This window comes from Acanthopagrus latus, chromosome 7, assembly GCF_904848185.1.
Source record: "Acanthopagrus latus isolate v.2019 chromosome 7, fAcaLat1.1, whole genome shotgun sequence".
Classification (NCBI taxonomy): domain Eukaryota; kingdom Metazoa; phylum Chordata; class Actinopteri; order Spariformes; family Sparidae; genus Acanthopagrus; species Acanthopagrus latus.
Window position 1 is genome coordinate 17,091,515 of NC_051045.1, and position 23,150 is coordinate 17,114,664.

General features: G+C 44.7%; 1 protein-coding gene across 6 annotated transcripts in view; it reads left to right on the forward strand.

Moving 5' to 3' along the window:
• rerea (arginine-glutamic acid dipeptide (RE) repeats a) overlaps nucleotides 1–23,150 on the forward strand; it is a 133,660-nt gene that overhangs the window by 28,363 nt on the left and 82,147 nt on the right. For 3 of the 6 annotated variants that reach the window (XM_037103788.1, XM_037103787.1, XM_037103792.1), the window contains one exon: nucleotides 2,012–2,078. The exons of 1 other annotated variant lie outside the window; for it this stretch is intronic. The gene's annotated coding sequence lies outside the window, so the exon portion shown is untranslated. Of the gene's footprint in view, nucleotides 1–1,647; nucleotides 1,779–2,011; nucleotides 2,079–10,286; nucleotides 10,885–23,150 lie in introns of those variants that run through there. 2 more of the 6 variants (XM_037103789.1, XM_037103790.1) reach the window with 2 other exon arrangements.

The following is a 23,150-nucleotide window of genomic DNA, read 5'->3' on the forward strand; positions in this document are numbered from 1 at the left end:
CAGACCATTTCACTTCAAAACGCAGACTGAAATCAGGGGGTGTGTTGCATCAAAAGCAGGAGATGAATAATAACAAACAGGATCATGTTTTACGTCTGGAGGTAAATATGTTACCTTGTTTTGTAGCGCCAACAAATAATTGGTTTAGATAAGAGCCACACATTCCTTTTTAAGGGAAAATAGCAACATCCTACAGCGCCCTGCATATTTATTAGTAGTTAATCATCTTGTCTTCTATCAGTTGTTTTTCATCATATAAAACTACTATATTTTATAGCAATTGAATTGAATGTTTTGAGTCGAACTACATTGTTTTTATGCAGCAACAGTAATTTTACCATAAACTCAATGAAATATCACTGGAAAGGAACCTAAAAACGTCTATGAAATAATTTTCAAAATACTGAGTGAAGTTGAGGGGGAATGAGGAACAGACATCAGTGAGTATCAGTCCTGTGATTCACTGCCTTCATGTTGTGCTGGTGGAGGGAGGAGGGGGCTGGTGTATCTCAGCCAACAGCAGTTTACAAGGATTTGCCAAATTTTACAAAGTGAAACATACTACATATAGACAGCTTTTGTTTTAGCATATTGATACCTGTTCTGTAACAATATACTAATATCTGAGCTAGGGCGAAGCAAAAGTTTAACCGCACTTAGAATAACAAGTATAGTTGAAAAGCACTGCTAAAAGAACTGTTAATTTTGTAGCTTATCTATACTGTACTATCTAATAACTGTGTATTGTAAGATTCGATTTTGTCGCCCAGTCCTTTTCACTTTCTTGAGGAAATTTCAAATTATCGAGACATATATCTTGTTTAGCGCCTTGTCGTATTGCAATATAATTTTAAGACCAAATTGCCCAGCCCTTCTTATTTTGTTCCGTCAATTGATAATTTGTCAACTGTTGATGACTCAGACAAAATCCGCCATACATCACTCATACAGCACCGCCTGTAGAATGTCCTTAATTTTCTCCTCATAATGTTTGACTCTTATATATAATATAATGACAGACTGTAAACACGTAGGCTAAATTATTATTTTAATCTGTGCTGAAAAACAACCAAAACAAGTGGAATTTTGAATGGAGTCACATGAGCAGCCTGAAGTTTCCGATGGATCATAATTGAGCACAATGAGCCGTTTTAGGAAAAGAATGACACAAATATGTCACAATCAATTTTTTTTAATGAGTGAATTGTTTCCAGATGGTCGATTTGTTAAAATCAAGATCTAAATTAATGGGAGGGTAGACGAGTCGACCCTCCCGTTAATTTGGATTCTTACACCCCATACTACACCATACAGGACAGAAATACAGACCTGTACACCACCTGTCTGTGCTCTATTATACTACAGTGAAATGGAGCAGATTGGTGTGTGTGTGTGTGTGCGCGCGTGCATGTTGCATTTCTGGGTGTTAAAGAGAGTAAATGCAGGGAATCTCTGTGTGCGGATGCCGAATGTGAAATGTCAATGTTATTGAACAGGTGCTGCAAGGCAGAGCTGTGATGTTTTTATTTCCAAGCTCTTGTCAAGCAAGGCAGAGAAGAGAGGGCTCATGGGATAATGGGGGAGGTTCAGGGGTGGGGGACTGTGTGTGCGCATAATTCTTTGTGTATATGTGTGTGTGTTTTACAGTGTGTGTAGAAAGTACGAGTGCCTAGATCTGCACGTACCCAGAGAGGTTTTATTGAGAAGAGGGAAATGAATACGGGCGCAGAATACCGGCTCGCAATCTCCTCATAGAAATGTTAACTGCACTGTGAATGGTATTATTTTTATATTGTGCACCTTCATGTTTTTTCAGTGCCTGTATTCACCATGTGTTAAACATGATGCCAAATATGGCAGCCGTCTTCACCCATGCATACGCCTCTACTGTCAAGCTGTTATCACCTCGTTTGTTCCATTTACACATCATTCATATTTTCTCCCCTTGTCCTCTGTGTGTGTGCGTCTGTTCTTCTTCCCCCTTCGTTTTTTTTTTTTTTTTCTCTTGCAGACTGTCGTTGTGTCAATACTTGTTGAGAGGCAATGTGGCAGTGAGCTAGGAGGTGAATGCAGTCAAGGTTAGTCAACAATGCTTTGTGACACTGGAGTGCTGACTAACATGGCCCCCTACCCCCCCTCTCCTCCCCCCCCAAAATGTTTTCTGTTCCTGCCCCACCCAGTGTGCACCTTGATCATCTTCCCCACCCGCCCTTGGTGCTTTTTAGCCCCTCATTGTGAGCACAGCTCTATAATTTGTGGATGAATTAATTTAATCGAAGAAGGTTAGTCATTTCAGTTGTTGACAAGCAAAAATGTCAAACATTTTGCTGGTTCCAGCTGCTTAAATGAGATGATTTGCTGCTTTTATTTGTCATTTTTGAGAGTAAATGAAGAGTCTTAAGGTTTTTGAATTTTGGTTTGACAATAGAACCAATTTTAAAATGTCACTCTGGAGCAATTTTCAATTTAAAAAAAAAAAGATGTTCTTACATTGAATAAACTACACAATTTCGTGAAAGCATTGTGACAATAATCAGCAGTTTAATCACTCGTGAAAATAATCGTCAGCTGCAGCGTTAATTGTTAGGGTTCATCAGAGCGCTGAAAATCCTTGACAGCGCTTGAATTTTATTATGGTGTTCTCAAGGTTTGAAAAGTGCTCAGATATTAGATAACTCCTAACTCATGCTAACCCACTCCTGTGTTTGTGACTGGATGCCTTATTTGCTATTTTTCTCACGAGTGCATTACATCTACCCATGTCATACCCAGTGTAATGCTGTTTTTTTTTTTTGGCGGCTTGAAGACGTCACGCAGGTCTTTGTCATTGCAGTTCCACTTGTGATTCTGCACTGCACTTTTAATTCCAGTGAAAATGTGATTACCATGTTGCCATTTCCACTCCCCCTATCCAGCCTTTTTTTTTTTTTTTTTTTTTTTTGAAGAGGTGCGAGAGTGAGAGCAGCGCCTATCTGAATGTCCACGACAGCGGTAGAGAATCCAGCCACGATGGGTGGGGGGTGGGAGGAGGGGTGGGGGGGGCGACGGGCTGCAGTTCAAAGCCGACTAGCAGGTTACTTAATGAGTTTGGTAATTGGCTCGCTGTGGCCTCCGCGCATCCCTGCCCTCCTGCTGCTGATGTGTGCAGGAACAGAGAGAGCCCGACCCATCCATCTTTCTCCTCCATCCATCCCTGTTCCAGGAGCTGACTGGAGGAGCTAATGCTGCGCCAAACCTCCTCTGTCTGCTCCCCTCAGCCCTCAGCCCTTTCTATAGAGACAGTTAGTGTGCTGCATGTTAGGTTTCCAATCTGCTCAATATCAAATATCAACAGCGTTACTCTATCTCTCTTTCCCCAGTCTCCCCCACTTGGTCGCTATCTTTTACACACACACACACACACACACGTGCACGCACACACACATTTCTATCATATGTTAGATGCTTCATGCATTATGCAGAATATGTGCATCCAAACAAGCAAATTGCAGAATTTCCAGCTCAGCACGTTCTGAGTAGTAATTCTCTGTGTGGCCGCAGCAGCATAATGAGAACCACACTTCCATGCTCAGTTGATTCATAAGTCCAAACAATAAAGACAAAGAGCAGTGAGCTTGCCATGTAATCATCAATGACACCTAACATATTATTCTCCCCTTTTTTTTTTTTCGGCGCATTATCTCCTCACCACGGACATCAAAAGGACAGCTATTTTTCTTGTCTCGATGCTGTTGTAATAATGTGTGGTTAGAGGGAAAGCATCACATCTGGTTTAAATCTGTTGTGAAATTATAGTGATAATAGTTGGAGGGGGCAGGGGGGAATCTTGAATGACCTTCATGGTTAAGTTGTAATTGAGAGATGGTTTTATTCTGTATTGTTTATTGCTTTGTTTGTTTATAATAAGCCCCTAGAATTTACTGCCTCCGGGGATCTGCACCAGTGAGGCTGACCTAATATATATTCTTACTAATGAGCAGGCTTCCCACCTTCCTACCTATTCCTATTAATTTCCATTTTGTACCTTTAAAAAGCCCTAAATAAAGCCTGTGCACATTAGCAAATGTAGCCTGTAGTCTCTAGTTGCGAGAACCGCTGCCAAGCTTTTTATCTACTCCCATAGTGGAGCAGTTGATTCTGAACGCTGTAGGGGTTGCGAGGCCAAAGCACAGCTAAGTGGCTCCTCTTGACCTCAGCGCTGATCTCCAAACTGTCTGCTCCGACTGCACACAGACACATTTTCACCCATTCGCTCCCAAAAAAACCCAGTCTAATCACACAACACGGCCTCGACACTCCGGTCTGCGCGGCGTCTCTGTGAGTAACACATCCTTTTTTTTTTTCTCACCGCGCCCAGCACCGACATGCTCGACCGTACATTTGCTTTTGAGATTACTTCTCACTGCTGTTATTCATGCCAAATTGGAAGAAAGAGGGAATGTGAGGAGGACAAATTCGAGATGCGAAAAATTAGCTTGAACGAGTCGAGAATCTCCCTCCTCCTGACCTATAATGAATGTGCTTATTCTAGTTATCGCTATCTGTCTGTAAACTCGATGGCTGAATCATTAGGTTACACATTGAGAGCAGCCAAGTGCGACCAGAGGAGAATAATTGATTTCTGATTTTCGGAGTGCTGGTGCTGAAGGGAGAAAAAGAAACATGCAGCTCTGTGCGCCATATTGAGTATCTTAATATGCATGTCATGAATGGGAGCGTAGGGAGTTAATTTTTTTTTCCCCTTATTGTTTCACACACCACCACCTCCACCTCCTCCTTTTTAGCACAGCAACAGCCTGAAACCTGCACCTCCCCTGCTCGTCCATAGGGTGGCAGTGTGTGGAGGTGAGACGGCCATGTGCTCCGTGTGAAATGGAGCAGTCACTGGCTATTTGAGCAGATTAGCTCAGAGACAGTAACCACACAGGAATCACACACCCCAACCGCCACTCACTCTCTCTCTCTCTCTCTCTCTCTCTGTGTCTCTCCGTCTCTCTCTGTTTTGCTCTCACGATCATGGACCCCACTCGCTTCGCTGACTTGCCGATCAAGTTTAAACACAGTCTCACCCCGCTGCAATAGGATTTTCCTAACTGGTTCCAGAGCCGAGCATCAGACACATGTACTGTTTGTTTATGTTGCCGTGTCTTTGTTCACAAAAGGATTTGCCTGAAATGTAAACTTCCTCCTTTTAGCCACAGCCTGCACTCTTTCTCTCTCTCTCTCTCTCTCTCTCTCTCTCTCTCTCTCGCTCTCTCTGTGGCCCTCCTTGGAAATACAGTCTCATTCCTCAGAGTCTGTTCTCAGTGCAGCCACGGCAAAGGCTGAACTGCTCTTTTATTCAGATGAATGAGGCCCTGTTTTTGCCCGGAGAATCAGACGGACAGTCCATGTGAGATCCTGAAGAATGTGGAAAATCAGGGCCTCAGTGAAGTAGCAGTCGAAGGTATTACATGGTTTGTTTGTGGCTGGTTTAGCTTCCTGTGTTTGTGAGTTCATGGCCGTACTGAGCTGGCTGATTATCCTCTGGTTCATAAACATTTCACACCCCTGATTCTCTTTTTACCTCGGCTTCTTTCTTTGTCTTCAGAAAACTGTCCACTCCTCAGACGTAGCGAACGCTGCTGTTAAGAGCTGTTTGTCTCTCCTTGTGTGTGTATATATCAATGAGCAATTAGGGTTTGCTTTGTTTTCTAAAGAGAAACTGCTGTGCTTCCTCTCAGTAGCATTTCATCGATTTGTCAGCCAGGTGGCAGCTACCTCCATCTGGAATAAGGTTTACTTACATTCTTTTTTTTTTTTCTTTTAATGTGCAATAGTTTTACCAAATGGCTGCTGCGAGCAAGTTTCACTCTCTTGAGTAGCTTGTGTAGCTTGGCAAAGAGATTAGACATATGTAGCCTACAAGTGTCTTGGTTTTCAGAGTGTTGTGAGGCTGCCAAATGCGACTGTGAATAGCTATGTAAACAAGATAGCTATGCGAGGCTAGACCTTGCACCGATTGCCTAAAGTGAAATACCACTCCTTGGCTTCCCTCACATTTTTACAACTTTGTTAATGATCGCAAATAAAGGGCTTGCTAGGTAGCAGCCTAATTGCTAGCTGTCTGTTTGGATTGTCTCCAAAGGACATCTTGATGACGGCTGTTTGCTCGTGTAGAGAAAAAGGTGCAACATGCACGGTTTTTAAAGGCCCCCTTTTTTTCCCTCCTTTGTTCATTAATGAAATCTCGCTCTTTGGAGTGCTGCTCTTTTCAGCTAAAGCAATACTCCTTGAAAACCGTGATTCTCCAAATCCACAAGCGTGCAGTTAACCATATTTAGTTGAGCAATTTCCTTGAGTCACTTTGTTGGGAGATTGGAGAGGATTGTTTTATTGCTTCCCCTTCTCTCAGCCCCCTCCAGGCAAAGTCTGTGTTTTAATTAGTCGTGTAAGACCCTATTTTCCCTTTGGATTCCCCCAACTTGTAAAGTGCTCTCTTAAGAATCCATGAAGGCTAAAAGGGGCATTGAATGATTTGAAGTCAGCTTTTTTTTTTCTTTTTTTTTTTTTTTTTGCTTGCCTGCCTGCCAGCAGAGAAGAGAGAGGGGAGGAGGAGGAAGAGGAGGAGGGGGGCGCTATCAGCACTTGCCGTCAGCATGAGGAACAGTAACTTGAAGCAGCAGTCACACAGAGTCTTTGTTCTTTATGGATTTAGTACGTGTGGCGAAGAGAGAGACGCTGCTTTAAAAGCCCCATCTGGAAAAGCTGTTCAAGTTTGCTAATATGAGTGGAAGCGGCTCCTGTAGATAATACCTGCCCGAGAATGGTAAAACAGTCTCGAGGTGCAATCTAGCACATCCGCCCCCCCACATATATCATGTTTTGGCAGCAGGGCAGTTAGCTTGTTACACTGTCGAGATTTAGTCATGTGTTAAAGTCGAAGCTTCAGAAGCACACCCCCACCGCCACCGCCACCGCCACAACAACCTAACCCTCCTCTCGGTTTACAAGTCTGTTTTCATCTCCCAATCCCTCTCTTTTTTTTCCCCCTCTCTCTGTCTCTCTCTCTTCTCCCCTTCAACTCTTCTGCTCATCCCTGGTGAATGTATTAAATGAAGTTACTAGATATGAGTGCTTAAGAGGCCAGGGCCTCTGAGGCTTGCCAAGTCTCTCACAGGCTTGGCTCAGTCATCCATGTCACTTTTTTCTGTTGTTTCAGCTACTGGCTGACTTACTCGAGCACTTTCTCTCTTTCCCGCCCGCTCGGTCTGGTGTTTGCTGCCTCTGAGAGGCTTGTGTTTTTTTTCCTCCAGCGTGGAGAAAAAAAAAAAAATCAGGCTAAAGCAAACAGTGTGTGTCAGCCACAGCTTTTGTTAAGTATTCATTTTTAATGAGCGTAAGTGGCTACAGAATCCTATAAACCATAAATGGAGTAGTCAGACTGAGGGGGAGGAGGGGGAGGGAGGAAGGAGGGGGGCATGTTGGCCTTTGATTCAGTGGCAGTCTTGCAGTCTTTGTGTTTTGTAACACTTACACTAATTATGCTTGATGTGGATGAAGAAAACATATTTCAGAACAACAGTTTGTGTTGCTTTATTGTGCCATTTGTTTTTCCCTTCTTCTTCTTCTTCTTCCCTCATACTGGTTCTTTCTTTGAGCTCATGCAAGGAATTGTTCTCCTTTTAATAATCTTTAGGAAAAAGAGCGTGTCACAGGGAAGTGTCGAGCGGCGCGCAGCTCCGTTAGATTTAATTTCCTCTGAATTCAGGAGAGCGGGCTCCGAGTAAACCGGTTTTTGTCCTGTCGTTGCTGGAAGAAGGCACCGTAGCTGTAGATGGAGGAGTTGCTCGGGGAAAAAGGTATTGTGATGGGCCGTTTGAATGCTGAACAGAATTGAATAGACACAGTCAGCTTCCCAGATACATGCTTAGGCCTGTAGAATGTGGAGTGCTTTGCTTGTAACTGCACCCGTTGTCTCCTTTCATTATCGGTTAATGGTGCCCAACTTGACAGAGCCATGTGATAAACAGTGGAGCTGTGAAATCCTGGAGGTGGAGTTCTCGTCCGCCTGATAATGGGATCTCATCTGCCGGGGAGGGGAGCCTGCCCCGCCAGCCAATCCAGCTTTGCTCCTGCTCTGCCTTCAAGAGAGGATTCACCGCACGCTCGCCCTCTCCACCGCTCCAACTTAAGCCTCGCTGAAGATGTTGGCGTTCGACTGGTTTTTCTTCTCGTAGAATCGTGTTATTTTTGTGTGTGTGTGTTTTTTTTTGTTTTGTTTTGTTTTTTTCTGGAGCCTGATCTACCATTGTAGTCATTTTCAGGCTGTGATTGCACATTAAACACAAAGAGACAAGCATTTCCGCCTCCTTATCAGTCGCTGGGTGTTTGTGTAACTCAGGAAAGGAAGCAGACTGTGTGCGTGTGTGCACGTGTGTGTGTGTGTGTGTGTGTGTGTGTGTGTGTGTGTGTGTGTGTGTGTGTAAATATCATAAACATTGACCTTGTGAAATGTATACATACTGTGATAAGGGAGGAGCTGTTGCTTGCTGCGCTGGTGTTAGGTTACCATGTGGAGTTTGGGTGGTGGGGTTCGACTTCTCAGGACAGTTGCCTCAGGAGGAAGGTTTTACCAGCACTTTGTTACACAGCACAAACCCCCCCACCATCCTCCTCCTCCTCCTCCTCCTCCTCTGCTATTGAAACGAAGACGACCAACATGGCTTGTAGCACAATGAAGGGACCCCCTGCACACCACCCCTCAACCCAATTGCTATTGATCCCCGCTGCCTGTCCCTCCTGCTTTGCCTGGCTTTAGTGCATTAAAAAAAAAAAAAGGTCCCAATGTGCAAACTATTTGCTTTTCTTAATTGGATTTTGACAGTGATCCAATATCATGTTTAAGACAATGAAAATGTGTCAAGCGACTGGCTCAGTAAAATGGAAATCATCCTATTAATTTATAACTTAATGCGGTCCATCTTTTGTGCCCCCCCCCCCCCCAACCCAGTGCCACCCCCCTAATGTGTGTGTATGAGGGGGTATAAAAAAAAAGACAAAACAAACCATTGTGTACATTATTCAACCACAAAATGAATTCTGAGACCTTTGGGGGAGGAAATAACCAGCATCACATCTCATTTTTTTGGTCTTTTTTTTTTTTTTAATGATGTGATGCATTAAAAATCTGCCTCCCAAATATTGCTAATGGACTATTCACATTATCATCCTGGCTTGTTTCTGCCTTTTTAATGGGTGGGGTGACTAATTAATTCATTATCCAAATATGCAAATGAGCTCCACAAGCCTGAGCGTCGTTCAAGCCGCTTTCTCTCTCCCAATGTGAAATCATTACATTTAAGAATGGATGACTTCATTTATGTTGCTAAAGAGGCGCTATCTGGTTCAAGACTCACACTTTGATATTCACAACAGTAACGAGATAAGAAGAATACAGTATTTAATTTTGTCCGTCACTGAATAACCAGGCTGTTTCTTTGAGGAAAATAAGGTCCAGGACACTGTTTGTCTAAAGCTGGAGAGGTGGCAGGGTCCGCCACACATGAACAAACAAAAAAAAATGAAACCAGTGTGAGACCGTGTCGTCCTTTTAAGGTCAGTTTGTTTGTTCTGGTTATTCAGTCATGAAAATGAAGAGGTGTAAAACATCAGCGAATGTAGATTTCAGCTCTGTGATTTCTAAGTGATGAACCCTGTCACTGTGCAGACATTATTTAGACACTTCTACTATTACTCCCAGCTTTCATTGTCTCGCTCTGGGTTTTTTTTTCACTCACATTCCCATAAGCATGTTTCTTTTTTTTTCTTTTTTTCTCTCTCCCCATTGATCCTTGATGATGGTCAGTTTTGGCTGCCGTGCATCTCGCAAACACACAACACACACTGCACACAGCTTTTCCCTATGGGGGCTGCCATCAATCAACAGCCACATTGGGCTCCCACCACCACCACCACCTCCTCCACCTCCTCCACCCTTTTGTCCCTGGCGATTATTTGAATCCAGTCCATGTTTTTGTTTCGCTCTGATTTTCTCTCTCTCTCTCTCTCTCTCTCTCTCTCTCTCTCTCTCTCTCTCTCTCTCTCTCTTTTTTGTGTTGAGTGTGGTCGGGGTAATTCTCCTTCACTAGTGTCTGGATAAAGAAAGACTAGGTCAGCCATGTGGATGCGTCTGTTGAACAGCTGAAGAGCAGGGAGGAGGAGGAGGAGGAGGAGGGAGCGATAGGGGGAGTGAGTGTGTGTGTGTGTGTGTGTGTGTGTGCATAGGAAAGAGAGAGAGGAGAGGAGAGAGAGAGAGAGAGCGAGCGCGTGTGTGTGTGTGGAAAAAGGAAGCGGAGCCTGTAAACGGCGAGCTCGCTGGTTTCCTACCCCTCGAAACAACTATCAGCGCCGCGGTACTTCTCATGTGGACACTACCACCGCCGGAGGGGAATGGGAGCCGGACTATCTCACGTTATATAGTGCCTTTCCCCCCTTCTTCTTCTTCTTCTTCTTTTTTTTCTTTTCTTTCTTTCTTTTTTTTTTTTTTTAAATTTGCTCGGCGATTTCGTGGACGTGAAGAGCCCATCAGTTAAAGTGAAACCGTCTTTTGTTGAAGCAAGTGCTCGCCTGCGTGCCTGCCTTCCTTCCTTCCTGTGAGCCCCGTCCGTGCAAGGGTTTTAAAAAAAAAAAAAGAAGGGAAGAAAAAACGATAGAGAGGAAAGAAGAAGAGGGGAAAAAAAGTGTCCGCGTTCGAGTGCTTTTTCGGTTCCCCCGGTTTCCTTGGATTTGACCCAGCTGGCTTTAAGTTCGGTGGGTCATCTCGGGCAAGGATCGCGTGCTTTTTTTTTTTTTTCAACTTGTTTGCAGCAGTCTCTGGGACTCCAAGAATCACCAGACTGGCGGGTGAGTAGTTGAATACAAAAAAAGATTGCAGGACGGTTGTGGTGAGGAGGAGGAGGAGGAGGAGGAGGGAGGGTGCAGACAGGGGGAGCAATGTGTGTGAGATTTTTAAAAAGAAAAGAAAAAAAAGGAAAAAAGAAGTGTTTTCCAGCAGCAGTGTTGACTAAAATCCTGGTGGCACTTAGACTTTGACCCTAAAAGTGACTTAAAAAAAATGTGTGTAAGGAAGCGTGTGTGACCTCCAGTCAAATGTTTTTTCTGAGCTCAAAGTTTGGCTACATTGTTGTAAAAACTTGGCTCCTCTCTCTCTCTCTCTCTGTCTCTCTGTGGACCCTCAAAGCAACCTCCATGACCTGGCCCTGGCCTGTAAACAGGGCTTCAGACCAGCAGCTAATGGTTTTAAAGTGAGAATGATGAAGTAAACAAGGAGGGAGAGCTCAAATGGCCCAAAACCTCTTGCTGTCCAGGAAACACGCGTGAAAGATTTTTTTTTTTCTTTCTTCAAAGTGTCTTTAACTGTGTGTGTGTGTGTGTGTGTGTGTGTGTGTATCAACCTCGAGGAAAAGAAGAAGTTCTGACAGGGAAGAAGAGAATGTTGAAACAGGTCCTGATGAGTCAGTGGCACATACATTTGATGGGTGGGATTTCCCCCAAGTTTCACATAAAAAAATGGGGGGGAGGGGGTGGCTGTTGGATTTACAGCCTTGCTCCTGTCATAAATTGATTATTGGACTGTAATAATGGAAAGTAGCTTAGAGGTTTGAAATGAGGGAAGGGTAGGGGCGCTGGGGGGTGTTGGGGGGGCGGCGAGCAGTGTGTGGGAGAGCGGGTGAACCGGTTGCAAACTGTTGAAGGACCACCAAATTAACTTGACTTCCCCCTTTCAGCACCCCAGAGGCTATGAACTCTGGCCCCAGCACATGCAGCTCTCACTGTGGGGGGGGGGGGGGGGGGGTATGTGCCGGTTGTTGAAAAGAGCAAGGGGGGTTGGCGGGTGGGATATGTGTGTGTGTGCGTTGAGGAGGGGGCCAGCTTAGGATTTGAAAGCAGACTACAGTTATTTGTCTGAAAGGCAGCTTATCTAATGTTTTCCAGTTATACCAGAAGAAGAAGAAGAGGAGGAGGAGGGAGGGGGGCTTGTTTACTTAAATCACTGTAAAATTGGTCATAGTAAGTCATAAAGTGAGTCTTCATGTGACTCCAGTCAGAAGCTGAATCCTCGGGGTATTTGGCCACATAAGCACAAAGAGAGCTACAGGCCTGAGACAAGAGTCACATCAAGACAGTGTGTGTGTGTGGGGGGGGATGTTAGTGATTGCCTTCAATCTCTGCCATATAAAAACAATCTCTTCCTGCGGTCCTCCCCCCACCGCTGTGTTTCTTACATGGACTCAGATGTTGCATCGCTAATTGTGAGGAGCTAATCTCCACCATGCCCAGCTCTTCCTGTGGCATTTTACTTATTTATTTATTTATTTATTTATTTTTTGCCCCCCCCCCCCCCCTCGCTGAGAAGTGACCTCAAGCTTAATGATTCAGATGTGATTAATCCACTTGAGTGGGACGACACCGCCCGGGCTAATGTATGGCACAAGCCCCGCAGATAATGGATGGCCGCTGAAACATAAAGGGCAGTTTTCTCCATGAAAAAAAAAAAAGCTTTGCTCGAGCGTTCTTTAAGAAGTCACGGCACTGTGAGGGTGACACACTATATAAGTCACGAGGCGCAATTATGGTTAAAATGTTAACAATGGTTGTCTTTCTTAGTGTTGCTGTGAGTCACAACGCTGAAGTGTTGGTGCTCTCTGTTTAATCTTTGATTTAGATGTCAATAACAGATGGAGTGTGAATGTTTTACAGACAACAAGCCTCTCTTCCCTTTTTATCGATGATTTTCCAGGTGACGCCACTTGACAAATGAGTTTGTTTGCAATACGGCAGCGTAAACAAGACGGGGTGTGAGCGTTGGACTCGTGTTGGTGACATGGACTGTTTACACGCTCAAAATATTCCAGTTTTTGCATTTAGTGAGTAAAAGCCGGTAGTATTGCTATGCTGTTAACATGGCTAATGAAAAGGAATATTCCACTGATATTCCTTTTCCTGTTTATCAGTGTTTACAAGGAAGTAAATGCTTTGTAAACCACTTATCATGCAATTGAAAAGGTTTACAAACATCAGTTGCAACTTTGTCATGGCCATCTAAATTAATTTTTTTCACCAAGTATTACAAACATCAGTTGCAACTTAACAATAAACAGTTGCTTGATTAATTGCTTACAAAGCATTTCATTGTTAAACATGAAATAACCATGAAGAAAATTTTAATCGCATGCAAATTTACCAGTTATTAATGATTGTAATTGATTGCTGCCACTTGCGGGGGGGGTTGTACTCAAGCCGTGCAAACTGTTGGCTAGGTGTTTTGTGCACAACACACAGAGCTGACCTTAAATAGTAAGGTAAGAGGCCATATGTCGCACACTGCATTTTACAAACGCACAGTGTACATGTTCGAATTGTCCTCCAAAAAAAACAATCTTGGCAAATTCCACGTGTCTTAATTGGAAATGCTACATATTAGAATGAGGCTTGATTCAGTACAGCCATAAAAACAGAGCAGCTCACATGAGCTGTATTGAATTCTGAGTATTGTCATGTATGATAGTGGAAAACTAGTGTGTGCGTAAAAGCAGTTACCGAGACTTTTCCTGTTTTTTTTCTTTTAAGACCAGTCTGTTTTTTGTTTTTTTTTGTTCAGCGGTCTCTGATTCAGCCGAGGATTAGCCCTTTTGTAAGTTGCACTGCGAATGGTAAACAGTAGTGCGACAAAAATCATTTTGGTTATGTGGGTAAAGTGCAATCACAGTCCCCATCTCGGCCTACGCAGTCATGTGGGAAAACTTGCGTAGCTTGTCTTTGTGAACACATTCTGAAATGGCATGTTCCTCTCTCCCCCAGAGGGTTAGGATATCCATTTAGTTTCACCACTTGTGGACTGAATGAAAGAGGAAGTGGTCAGCCCCTCTTAATGGAGTTGTACGCACGAGCCCGGGTTGTTCTGCAGTGTGGGATTTGTTTTGTGGGAAAAAAAAAAAAGCAGCGCTGAGGGTTTTCACGGCGAAGCTGCTATCGAATGAGAACATAGCAGGCTAAATCTTAATTATGTGCTCACTGCCATACTGCTGTCGCTATCACTTTACATCATCTCCCATTTGCAGTGCTTCATACCAGTGTTTTGTGGGAAATTAAATCTGATGTGCAATTTGATCTGGGTCTGAGTCCGCAGTCTGCGCTGTTGATTCATGTAAACCGCGGGGAAGCATAGTAGCGGTGTGAGTCACCCGCCCTTCCACAAACACAAGTCTCACCGCTGAAAAGGTACAGAGAGCTAGTAAACATTCAGCTCACATACGGGCGAGTGTCACCTCTGAGGAATCTGAGGGGCGATATCCGGATCAAAGAGGCTGTTTCCGACCTTACAGAGAGGGAGAGATGCTTCATAGAGTGAGGCTGTAACGGCTGTCTAGCTGCTCAGAGGAGGCTGAATGTTTGACAGGGCATTGGAAAAACGTTATTTAATCTGCTCGCATGATGGTCCTCGCTGGGATTGCACCACGCTGCTTCTCTGCTCCCCCCCCTTTTTTTTTTCCTCCCCGTGTCAGGATGATGGCAGTTTTCTGGCTGGTAGCAAAACACACAGCAGTTGTCTGTGTGTTTTTGTTTAAACGGTGTGATGTAATGCGTAAAGAATCGGAGAAATTGTAATTGATGCAGTGTTGGCGGGCCTCTAATTCTCTTTCTAATGAGTGAGTCTGCCGAGGTCTTGATATCCTATCCATTTGGGTAATAGTCTGAATGACTCAACTGTGCTGCATTGCAATCACAAAGAAATGACCCAATTGTTATTATAATGAGGCACGTGAATGAAAACAGATGTGATGTTCAAGCCATCACAAAACAAACAGTTGGTAAGATGCTGATCAGGTAAGCGTTTGTGAATCACACCACCGGCTTTTTTTGGCTGTTTTTTAACTGCATGCGCATCGGCCACATAAAAGGCATCGCTCGAACAATACCGAAGTGCGAGCGCCGCATTGTCATATAGCCAGGTGGAAAATCAATGAGAAGTGGCCTCCGTACCATTGTAGGAATCATTTCCTTCTGCCTACACAGAAGCAACCTCGTCGTTCTGAGGAGCGATGATGAACCTCTTCAGGTCATGTTGGTTCCTTCGCCGAGATTCATTCCTAAATGGAACGAGTCAGCTCGGCACGTCCTGACCTATTGTCCCTGTGGATAGTGGTTTACCAGTGACGCATTTAGAATACATCAGCCACTGATTGACATAGTAGTACACATGGAACACTGCTAAGGAGGCAGTACCCTCTGCTGGGTGACTACTGAAATAGAGAGTGATGAAGGGCTGGAGAAGTGATTGTTCATAGAAAATTCCAATCTAATTTGTTTTGTGCGCAGAGGAAGGACCGATATCTTTAATTAACATAAACCTCAGGAGCCAACGATGAGTGAGAAATTGGGATAATTGAAAATAGGCCCTGTCTCCTTCCCCCCCCCCCCCCCTTTGTCTGTACATCCTTAAAGCAGCTGAGCCCATTGGAGGGCACTTTCACACATGTTAAGTGGGGGGACATCTGGCCTTGTTAATTCAGTGCATGGTCATAAAGTGGAATGGCGGTCCCCACAGGGCCGCCTGCTCTGAACACCGTCAGATGGAGGCTGTGTGCCCTCGCTGCCTCCTCGTCCTCCCTGTTGACTGTCCCTCTGACACCGACTCTGACACTTGAAACAAGAACGTCCTCGCAGTCCCCCCCCCCCATGATGCTTAAACATGAGTAATGTAGCGTTACGTGTGTTTGAATTGTTTGGTACAGGACGTTAAGTTCAGGATGTGGCTTCCTCGGTTCACTCTGCCCTGTAAACCAAATGCCATGAAAATAGCATGCACGGCCGAAGTTTTAGAACATTTTGTCAATGCACCAGTTGTTCTGTGTTAGCTGTAACACGCCACCAGGACGAGTCAAGCTCGTGTAGCGTCACTGCTCCACCGTATGGTAGCCTGACTCTTTTCCACTTACGTAGGTGTTACTATGGATCTCACTGCTTTTCTTAGCAAGACCTACCCTCCTCTGCTTCTGATTGGCTTTCCTTGATAATCTAAACCGAACCCTAACCAGTCATGTTCCTCATGCCTAGATCTGCCCAACCCAATCAAGAAGGGCAACCAGTTAAAGGCAGAGTAGGACGGGTCTTGCCACGAAAAGCAGTAAGATCAATGAAAATGTGTTAGTTAGAGTGAAAAAATGGTGCGCAGTGCGCTATTATTCAACAAAAGACGCTCTATGATCCTAGCGATCAGCTACACCTTAATGGCTCCTCCCCCACCATATATTGGAGTCTTGCGCCCGTTATGTGTTTGTGTTATGATGAGTGGGCTGTCAGAGTCTATATCCCAGTATCCACCTTGCGTCCCTGCATCAGCAGTAACGATAGCAAATAATCGAGTGACAGCAGCGGGGAAGCATTCATGCTGCGCATTCATTTTCTATTTTAGCAAGTAAACATTTAATGTGTTCAAATGTATCACAGCTTTATTTATGCATAGAATCTGCTGTTAAGTCTGAATTATACATTAGCCAATGAATAATGCATCAGTGCCATTCCTTAATGATTACTTGCCAGGCAGCGAATGGTAATATTTGTTGATAAATTTGCCCATTGATCTTGCTGGTGTTTAACCAGGCTTGTAGAGATGATGTTTGCTCCATTTGGTGTTAAGGGAGGGTTTTTTGTCAAGGATGTAATCAAAAGGAAGCTAATTGTCTGTTTTTTTTTCCCCCCAAGAAGATGTCTTTTAAAAAATGACGGGTAAGCCCTGAGGAATCAAAGCAAAATGGATGTGATCTGATTCTCTAAACATGTACTTCTTAGTGCCTGTAGTTGTCTGTTCTCTTACATCTCAGTAAGGTTTGTGTGTTTTATACACTGCTGTTTCTGTGGCTGCTCTTAGGATGAGCTATTTATCCTTAGACCTCGACAGATCAATGTCCAATCACAGTTTTGTCTTTGTTGGCTTGTAGCCCGTCACATGACAGAGTATGTTTGTTCGAGTCTAGACGATGTCTGGTGAGTTTTTCATTTAGTCCGTACTTGGTGAAGGTACCGCGTCTTTATTGGTGCTGGTTTTACGAGCAACACCGAGCCCGATTATTGACACATTATCTGTATAATGCGGCGAGTCTGGCAGCGCCTAAGCCTCGAAGCGCAGCTCGTTACTGTGCAGATATATTGCTTGTCCACACAATGAGAAAATATTGACTTGTTGTCACTCACTCATTTGATTAGTTGCGCGGGTGATACTGCTTTTCATTTGTCACCCTGGCAACGTAAATGGGGGGAAAACACAGCAACAGCCTCCTTCTATCCAGTAATGAAGCACTGGAGCATTGCAGACTTATCACATCTGGAAAACCTCTCTCTAAGCAGGAATGTCTTTATCACTCATGGTTGTCTCATTGGCACTTGTCAGCTCAGCTAGTATCCACGGAAAGCCAACATTTGACAGCTTTTCTCACTGCAGAATGTGCAGCTGCGTGGGAGTGATGTACTCCAACAGTTCCACTTTGATTTTACAGCTTAGTTGTGGGAGATTTATCCGTATATTTACAGTGCTGGCGATTTACTCCATTTTCTTTTGTCTGTAAGCAGAGCGGCTTAACGCAGTCTGCTGCTTCTGCTGTGTGTAAGCCAGGTCATAACGAGAGCACCTTACATTTAACCCAACAGGATTCATCAACGGCCTTGTTCTTCTAAAAAATAATGAGGTAGACAGTAAGGGCCGCCCCGGGCTGCATGTAGGGAGATGATCTCTCTGAACCGGCAAATCATTCCTGTTTTTAATGCTAAAAAGACAGGCTAATGACTATTCTTGATGTGTGTCAGTGCTTTAAGTTAACTAGCTTTAATTCACAGAAAGATCTAATGGGCTTGATTGTCAAGCCTGAGTCGAGGCGGTCGGTGAGAGTCTTGTGCTCGGGTAGAGGTGGGGGGGGGGGCGTACTTGTTTTAGCTGGCGGTGATTCTCTCTGGAAGGGATGACTGCACAATCCAGATATGTAAACCAGGAGGAACTGAGAGGCAATGTGCTGATACCTTGTCTGTTTCCTCTTGATCAACCTAGCTTTTGAAATTACGCTTCTAGGCTCTATCCAAACACTCTTTGGAGTCAGCTCAGCAGTAATGGTCGCTTTTACAAACACCGCGCCCGCTCAACTAAGCGTTTCAAACATGTAAATCATATGTGCAAAATGGAGATCTTGAGGAAATCATTAACTGCGGTGCTGCGCCGCTCAAGAAAGAGAGGGACAATTAAAGACAACAGATGCTCAAAGGGTTTGATTCTGCTTATTGGAGCATGACACTTATTTAGTCCAGCGAAGAGAATCTCCATGCGCTCGTGGTAGACAATGATGCTGTGTCTTGCCAATGCCCTGCCAGTCATCTGCTCTCCAGAGGCATTCGCAGTATCCATTTCATGTGTTTGCATCCAATCCAAAACCTTCGCATTTCTTTGTTTGCTCGAGCCCTGGTGTCATTTCTGCACGCTCATAATCAGGTTGCTTGTTTGCCTGCACACGACAGCTTGTAATGTGTATCGGGCTGTAGGGGAGTAGACTTCCACCTCTTATGTTTCATAAATAACAAAGCTGCTCAGCCAGTAAAAGAGGAAGGCTGCTGTGATAAAGTGAGCCGACTCGATTGGTCGGATAAAGATCAACTTAAGAACCACCAGGAAGTGGTCCAGTTTGCAAACACGCGCTTTTTAGGGTTAGTGTTTGAGTCAGCGTCGGGGCAAGGCTGGACATCTGTCTCCCAGTGATCTATAACGCCCACAATCCCTCCCACAGACTGTCAGCTTTGGCACTCAAGCAGTACACCGGTTGCTGTAGTACACCCAGCAGCCTACCCACAACAGTGGCTTATCTTGCTAGCATAACAAACAGTGGGCTAACAAAGAGGATAGGAAAGCTATGGGACACACAGTAACAGAGGACCTTAAGAGCGCTGTGCCATCGCAACTCCACTTCAAAATGGAGGCCTTTGTTCTGAGATTGTTGGAGGGGACATCATAGCAAGGTAGCAGCACATGTTTTCATCCTCAAACGCACTCACTCCCACTCATTCAGTGTACTGCTGGTGAAGGAGATCCTCTGCCTGATAGGGCTTCAGAGAAAGGTATTCCTCTGGGACCGTTGTTGAGGGATTTCTGCCGTTGTGCTGTGCGCTGATTAAAGGAACACTTGTAGATAATCCTTTTTTAAAAATAGGTCTTTGTTGTGGCACTGGTGGAGCGAGTTCTGGGATAGAAAAAAAAGCCCCCCAGATCAGGATTTTTAAATGGTTATCACCTTGGTATGATCGGCAACTCTAGTAAGATAAATATTTAATGACACGGCGGCTGAAATAGAGCCGTTACTGACTGCTGGTGAGAAATGGAGCTTCTATTTAGAGCCCATACTATTCCATAAAGTCATGGCATTGGTAGACGGCCCAAGGTTATTAGTGTGGTATGAGAGTAGTGTGTGTTTGTGGTGTGTCTGTGGGCTGCTGAAGAGTTTCTCACTCTTTTTCTTGCTGCAGTGATATGAAGGAGAGAAATGCACTCAGTCTGTTATTGAGCATTCACTCATGAATCCTTGATGGATTACGGTTGTGTGTGTGTGTGTGTGTGTGTATGAGAGAGAGAAAGAGAGAGCCCTGTTGTGGCAGCACTATACTTAATGCACGACAGCGATACTATTCAGCCACACTTCACTTGAACTATTTCCACAAGTAAAACAGCTGCATGTTTTGCCCTCTACTACCTTAGTTTTGCTCCGTTTCATTTCACATGCTCCCTGCCCTCTGGGTTCTTGTTTGATGTCATTCATGTCATGCAAAATTGATTGCGAAGGCTTGCATCAATGCCGGCTGCAATGAAGTTATCACAGTGCGAAGACAGATTTCCCGGCATTGATTCTCTTAACCTTACACTTTAACACTCAAGTGAATGAAACCTTTCAGTTGCTATCAGCTTTGCTTTTAGATGGTTTTTCGGCGAGGATTATGAAGCGACGCCTGTGTTAGGACTTGAATGTGGCTGCACAGCTCATTTTAACAATGATCTAGGCTCTGCTTGATTCATCCCGTTTACTCATTACATGATAGCTATGGCGAACGCCATTACCTTCAGCTTTCAAGTACCTTGCTCTTGGTCACACCGCGGCTCTCGTTCATTCCAGTGGAGCTACCTAAGGCCCCGTGGCTTCCAATCAGTCCCGTGAGTGGCGTGCACTAACGTCTCGCCTCTTTGTGTCGGAAATAGGTGGGTAAACACAGCAGAGTCCTTGAAGCACTTCCCATCCCTGCTATTGGATTACCAGCTGCCTTTCCGGGTCTCATCTGCACAGATGAGTGCCAAGATCAATGGAGCTCTTAGTGCAAAGCTAATTCGATCAGGACTGGCTTTGCTACTGCTGATCAGAGATAATTTTTTTTCTTACGTGAAACAAAAACTTAATCAAGTCAAGCCCGTGTCCAATAGCCCGTATTTTCAGCCGCTCCGACTCCCATAGACATCAATTAGGAGGCATTTCATATTCATTATTGAATTGTTGGGCTGGCCTGCTGAGGAGAGGTGTGGAGATGGAAGTAGTGAACTGCTGCGTAAAGTGATCCGGCCAGTTTTTGCTGAGTGCAGCAGAAAAGCTGCCTTTTCTCCAGCAGAGCAACTGGCATCATAAATAAGCTAAGAGCATGTTTTTAGAGGGATGAGATGTCTCCCGCTCTGACGGTGAGCCGAGAGAAAGGGGTTGAAGGGCATATTGACCCTCTTGTTCTGGAAAGCGAAAAGCAGACTCCTCAGTGCCCCTTGTTCCCCCATTAATTATTGTTTGATGCTAATAAAGGAAAGGGGGGGGGGATGGGTCCATGTTATGAAACATAATTATTCATTGCAGCATTTCCCCTCGACGAGCTTTGCCTCCCCCCCTTTCCTCCCCTTGTGCTTAGCGAGGAAGCTGCCAGTGCTGTCAGTTGAGTACAGCAGGCAAAGATGTCCCTTCAGCCTTTTAAGGAGGGGACAGGAGGGAGCAGGGTGAAGGGCGCCATTTGCCCAAGTGATATATGAGGAGAGACAGCAATATATGTAAGGAGCTGCTGAAAGACAGATAGAAGGTCAAGGCACATTACACTCCAGCCATTTATTGGCTGAGCACATAGTCTGACCTGGGCTGCAAATACAGTTGCTCAGCAGCGGCAGTTTTTTTTTTTTTGTTTGTTTGTTTGTTATATATGTGTGTGCCTGCGAGTGTGCGTGTGTCAATGGCCTACACATTTTAGATTGACATGTGTGTGTACACATAGATGAATGCCGCACTGTAGTGAATATGCTCTCAGTGGCTTTTCATAAGCTTGCAGATGCAGTGGGAAGCTATTTTAACAAGACTGCAGCTCCACAGACCTGTCCTCCTAGGTTTCTACTAAGCGACGGCGGAAGCACTCGCGGCTGATTTCCTATGCATGAGCGCAGCATATGGCGCGCTTAAACACAATGCAAGCATGGGATTAGTTAACAATCGCGTCTCATAGCATTGTGGTAATTGGGCGGCGTAGAGACGGTTACTCCAGCACTTCTTCTCCTGCTGTTTCCAAATATCAAGCAATAATTCAGGCGTTTTTTTAGAGTGTTTTTTAGAGGAGAGTGTTCTTGGCACAGGCAGGGCTAAGTAGTATTTTCTTAGTCATTAATGGCCCAGTGACGAGAGCAGAAGTGGGTGAGTCTGCCATGGTTTAAAGCCTAACATTAACATTCCAAGAATATCTGAGGCTTATTCACAGCAACTCAGCCACGCAGCCATCTGTGCTCACCTTTCGTTTAAAAAAAAAAAAAGACAACAGGGGCTATGTTGTGTCAGGCGGTATTTTTAATGTGCCATTGTTTGGTGCACGGTGAGGGATGCAATGTGTAATCCAATATATTGCAGTTGTTAGGTGTTTTGGAAAGATGAAAAATATGCAGCTTGTGTTTGCTGGAGGCGTAGCACACTATCAGTCAGGGATCAAGTCTCCATTTCACACATGAACAGGCAGAGTTAATCTGTGGATCACTACTGTACACTGCGTAATATCCAGCCTCTGCTCTCATATTTTTCCCAAAAGCGCATTGTTCTAGGCCCCTGCTGCTGCTGATGTTTTTTGGAAAATGGTTTGTAGCTGATGTGTATTTTTAGGTTAAAACACGAGCATTCGCCTGTGGTTCAGGTAGTAAACCAAGCAGCTCTGACTCCTTCAGACTCTTTAAAACGAATTGTGTGTATTTGTAGCCTACCTGTGTATGTGTATGTGTGTGTATGTATGTGTGGCTGGGTCCACTAAAATGCCACTGCTGGAAGAGGCCAAGTCCCAGCCACCGCGTGTTTTATGAGCTGTCCTCAGAGGATATGGGAGCTCTGGGCTCAGATCCTGCTTGTTCCAGGAGCGTTTTCATCACTCCTGCCCACGTCTCCATAGATTTCTTTTTTTTTCTTTCTGATGAGGTAGAGGAATCCAGAACATTTACAACACAGCCCTGTTTGTGGCTACAGTTTAAAAAGAAGCATGCCTAGCTGCACAGAGGCCTCACAGAGCCATGGTTCATATTATTCTCCTCATGCACACTGCAGAGGGTGTTTTCCCCTCTGCATGGGATCACTGGCCTGCACGACTGAGATGGTGGATGACAAGGCAACGCTACACTGCATGTTCCACTCCCTCTGTCACCTTACTTCTCCCCCTTCCTTGAACATTCAAATCTTCAACTGGAGAATGTTCACCGACGGTGTCAATTTGTGTTGGTTATGAAAGAGAGCTGAAATAAGTATGGAGGGTAACAACAAAAAGAAGAGGGGGATGCGATGCATAGAAGAGGAGTGCTTTTTGTTGTATGTATTTTGCAGTGGCAGTCAATTGTGATGGTTGGTTTTGGTGGCAGTTGGTGGTGAGACGAGAGGCGTTTGCATATGAAATGATAACCCTCCTAATTAGAGGTAATACCATCCTGCGGTATCTAGAGGTGGAGGTGTTCTTTTGGCTCGGATCATTATAAGACATTGAAAGGAGGGATTGCACCCCACCCCACCCCACCCCACCCCCGACCATCTGCTCCAGCACGGAGCAGGGTTTGCCACCACATAGCTTAATAATTTAGGCGGAAAAAAATGGTCTTGTGT